This window comes from Elgaria multicarinata, chromosome 2, assembly GCF_023053635.1.
Source record: "Elgaria multicarinata webbii isolate HBS135686 ecotype San Diego chromosome 2, rElgMul1.1.pri, whole genome shotgun sequence".
Taxonomy (NCBI): domain Eukaryota; kingdom Metazoa; phylum Chordata; class Lepidosauria; order Squamata; family Anguidae; genus Elgaria; species Elgaria multicarinata.
In genome coordinates this window covers 60255507-60260640 of record NC_086172.1, presented here as the reverse complement: position 1 = coordinate 60260640, position 5134 = coordinate 60255507, and positions in this window count along the sequence as shown.

Below are 5134 nucleotides of genomic sequence, written 5' to 3'. Positions count from 1 at the left end.
TATATAAAGGCCCCCCACCTCCCCTGGCCTTCGATCCCCCCCTCTCCCCCCCATGTCAGCGGCAAATAGCAGGTGGGGACATGGGGGGGGAGAGGGTGGGATCGAAGGCCAGAGGAGATGGGGGGATCGGGGGACAGGGGGCAGAAGCGCTGTGGCCCATCCACCTCTTTTCCCAGCTACTCGCACGTAAATGCGGTAGCCAGGAAAAGCGGTGGAACGGTCCACACGCCCGCAGTTCTGGCCTCAGCCTGACCTAAGACCAGGACCGCGGGAAAAACCAGCCCAAAAGTGGATCCAGTTATCCCAGGTCAAGGGAGGGTTTAGCCCGGGCTGAACCCGGGATCCCCTGTGCGTCATCTGCACGCACAGCAGGGATCCCGGGCCTCGCACTAGGCTAAACCCTCATCTAGCAACAGCCTAGGAGTGCCTTTTACCAGCTATGGCCTGTATGCCAAGTATGTCCATTCCTGGACTTTGATCACTGAGCCATGGTGGTTCAGGTGTTTTTAACCCCAAGATGGGTGTATTGTCTGGTGCAAGATGAAGTGGTGAGGCTGCTAACTGAGGCCTCTTACACTTTTGCTGGCTGCCAATAAGCTACTGAGCCAAGTTTAAGGTGTTGTTGTCAGGATATAAAATCCTAAACAACTCAGGGGTCAGTTTACTTTAGTGAACATCTCACCCCTGCCTGATCTCTGCAGACATCAGAAGAAGCACTTTTGAGGGCGCCACATACTCTGCTTGCAGTAGTGCATTTAGTGTTGAAGTATCCACCCTTTTGAATGCTTTACCAACTGTCATTGGGCAGGCCCCCACTGTTCTGATGTTTAGATGACTTCTCTCTTCACACGAGAAGAAGTGTGACCTAGCCAGTACTGATCTGTAGCATACAGTGAAGTGTGAGGTTTTACTGATGATTTATTTTTTATTGTTGTGTAGTTTTATTGTTAGATTCTGTTGTGTTTTTTTGATGGTATGTCATTTTATGTTCACACCATTTTAATACCTGTGTGGAAAGTGTTATTTACGTGTTAATAATAATAATAATAATAATAATAATAATAATAATAATTCCCAGGCATTTTAAAAATATTAATATTGATTGCTTTTCTTTTGTTTTAGCTGCTGTTTTTATTATTGGATGTTTCACTGTAGCTTGTATTTTTATTTATTATTTCAAAGCCTGCATGCTATCTGTTTGTTTGTTTGCTTGCTTTAAATTGAAAGGCATGATCAAACCATTGCAAATTAATTAATTAATACAATACAACACTGTAAGAAACAGATTAAAGTTACTACAATTCCTACTTTAATAAAGTGTAAAATATTCAAATGTATGCTGATTCTGTTGCAATACAGCAATTGATAAGGCTACCGAGTAAAATAACTATCTGGCTGCCATTATATCCCTTTAATTAAGACTGGACTAGCCCATACATAACTTGGTAAACACCTTCTGTGTCTAGTTTTTGCTAATGGAGGCTCTCTTATGGCCCAGCTGCTATAAGCCATATGGCTGGTTTTTCAAATGATGCACTGTTGTATATGTAAATCTGTAGGATGGTTCAAAGTCAGTGCCACAGACTTTGCAAAGGAATGCAGGATGGACGTGAAGGAGTTAACATTGATAGTCAGACAATTTGCTGTTGGATGTGTTCTCCTTTTGGCCCAGGTGAACTTGTTTCAGCTGCCTTATTTGCTAAATGCAGAACAGCCAAAACAAGTCCATACAAGCTAAACAGCTGAGAACAGATGAAAATAGAGCTAATAATACAGTCATTAGGAAGGGAGCCAAGGCAGAAATTGCAGATGTCCAGTATGAAATCAAACAATTTTTTTAAAGTGGGGAGGGGAAGAAGATAAGCAAAAGAGAATGATCGATGTACACTGGTAGCTTTTCTACAGTTTGTTTGCACAATTACTATTTTCAATGACAGGGCAATTGAAGATCCTATTGTTATGGCTGCTAGGTGGCTATTCTTTTGCTAGGCAGATTTCTGCTTAAGAGTCCAGAATGGTCAGGTAGTGTCTCATCCGTGGGAACTGATTGTTAGCAAATGGTTTAATTCTAGTAGCATTTCCTTACCATTGCTTCTCTGCCCCTGCTTCGGTTGCTCATTACTTCATCTTTCTGTGGGAGGGAAAAGAGAAAGTAAACAAAGGCCACGTGGCCAATTCAGGGACTGTTTTGCTTGTGCTGCTTTTCATGCACACAGCAGGAGATTGCAGTACATTTTGTTTTTAAAAAGTCAGATTAAAAGAGTTCTATTTTGCAATGGAAGAATGAGTGGAAGGAGCAGGAGGCATGCAGGAGGCACGTGGGAGGTGGATGACATTATCTAAAGGATGTGCGCACATCTGTAAGTGGGCAGTAGTGAGCGTGAGATAAAATGCTCATCTGATGAAACTCCAGGTGGGAAATGTGTATCCTTTCAACGGTATACCCATCAGAGGTTTTGATCCAGATTTAGTCACACTTAGAGTAGACCCACTAAAATCAATCAGGCTTAAGTTAGTTATGGCTAAGGGTAGTGTCCAATGTTCATCCTACATCGAATAGACTCATTGAAATGATTGAGTCTTAAGTTAATTGTGACTTGAGGAAGTAGGGACTGCACAAGTGATTAGAAGTTCCAAGGTTGTCATAACCTGGGTTTGATTTCCTATGGGAGGAGAGAACAATGGAGACTTACAGCAGTTTTGTAATAGTTGCCTTATTTAGAAATATATAAGCAGAGCCTAAGTGCAAGGAAACAGCCATCACCCTTATAATGTCACTCCTCCAAAATGCCACAAATTCCCAAAACCTTGAACCTCATGGTGTTTCAGCTGCAGCCAACTCACAACTTGCTCATTTACTTTGCCTATCTCTGTCTCTCCAAAATTACCCACCTACTTCTATATACACACTTCTGCCTATCATCCCCAACCACCCAATCTGGATCCAATCTTGCCCGAACTCTGGGTTGGATCCAGACTCAGTCATACTTAGAGCAGACGCATAGAAAGAAATGGATCTTAAGTTAGTCATAACTGCCTCAAGTCCCATTCATTTCAATGGCTGTGCTATATGTAGGATGAGCATTGGATACTACCCTCAGTCATAACTAAGTTAGTCATGACTAGCATAAGTCTGATTGATTTGATTGATTTCAATGGGTCTACTCTAGAAGGGTAGGGTACAACTCATACATTGATTGATTACAATCACCTCAATGTTGGGCTTTTTGTATTTTGTGAGTCCAATTTACATGCCATGAACTCAATGGCAAAAATCTGTATATCATGATTTCTGTGTTTTCCTGTGTCTGTGTGAGAGAATATCTTAACTCTCTTAAGGAAAACCCATAGTATCTCTGTGACCTTTTCACAGACTGTCACAACTATTCGTTCATGATGAGAAACTCTGCATGAGATTTTTCTCTCCATGGAGGAGAAGCTGAGATCTCAGGAATCTCCTCCCCCTCCATAGACCACTTGCCTGGTTTGCAAGAGTGAGCTGGCTCCAATATTATCTGAACTATCTCTTTGCCTAAAGCAGCTGTAGTGTTGTGGGAGGAGCCAGGTGCTTTGTATTTGGTGCTGACTTTTACAATGAAATAATCCTGTTCATGCTGCCTCCAGTGAAGTAGGATGCAAACACAGGGCACACATAATCCCAAAGCACTTTTAAGACCTATTGACGTCAGTGGAAGAGTCAAAGGGCTTAACTTAGTTTCACTGAAGGAATTGGATCCAGACTTAGTTATGCTTAGAGCAGAGCAATTAAATTCAATGGGATTTAACTAGGGATGTGTGAATCTGCCTGGGTTCATTCTAGGGGATGTCTGTCATGGGGAAATCTGGCTCTCTGTAAAGCTTGGGGCTTGATGGATTTCCCTGGAGCCCTCTGTAAAGCTTGGGGCTTGATGGCTTTCCCTGGAGCCCCTGACCCAGCTTCTGGGTTTCATCTACAATTTTCCCTTTAAAAATGGCAAGATAGTAAATTGCATGAGCAACTTGCATTTCTTGGGCAAATTAAGACCATAGTTATTGTATTGTATGTAGATTGCAGCCATGAAGTGCTAGGTTATGGTTATTTACATATCCTGCCATTTTTAAAGGGAAAATTTAGACAAAATCTGCAAGCAGCACAGAACAACACCAATGAGAGCCAGTCTGCTGCAGATTTTGGAAACTGGATTCTTAGGAATTTACTCTAACTATGGCTAAGTTGGATCCAACCCAAGATGTTTAACTTTGACTGGATTGTGTCTGGTGAGCTCTCTGGCATACTAATGAATAGAGACAAATGTGTAATGTGTCAGTAAAGGCTTGGAGTGGTTTCAACAAGTGACATGCTCACAGTGTAACCTTGTCCAATTCCATCGGGAGTATTAAAAACTTAGCGGCACCATTAACAGACATATATTACATGCCAGATGTTAAACGTGACAAATGTCTACTGAGGAATTTGCAGTGTTGTTTTTCCATAATCTCAAGACATTCATACTGTAAAGGTGAGAAAGCATCCACTGATTTGTTGAGAGAGAGAAAATCCACACAGGGTTGCAGTCAGATAGCTTCACTTGCTCCTTTTAAGTGAACATCAGCAATGATGTTCTAAGCCTTTACAGAGAGCTTCTGTAACAGAAAATATCTCTTTTCTTTCATCAGTAATAATATACAAAATACAGACCTCTGCCTCATCAATTTCAGTGTGTGTGTGTGTGTGTGTGTGTTTAAACTTGACAAATCATGTGATAAACACAACTTGGTGGTGGGTGAGTGGTCCAGCTTTTTGCAGGAGATTTGTGCAAAGCCATCCCTTACTAAAGCACCACTTTAACCTCTGGTCAAATGGTTAATGAATAGTTCTGGCAAAAAAAAAAGGTACTTAATAGTAGCCTATGTGGAACTATGGGCTCCATCACACCAGCGTTTTATTGCACTCTCATCATGGCTGGTTTGCAGTTCTGCAGCATGGCACTCAGATGACATCATGCCTGTCTTGTAGACACCCCACCTCTTCCCCTCCCTTTTTTGTGTTTTCCTAGAGTGGGGAAAGTCTGGATTACATCCCCAAATGGAATTAAAGCACCCTTCAGCCCCCATGTAGTGCTGTCCTCTCGGTATTTCCTTTGTTGGGGTGTGG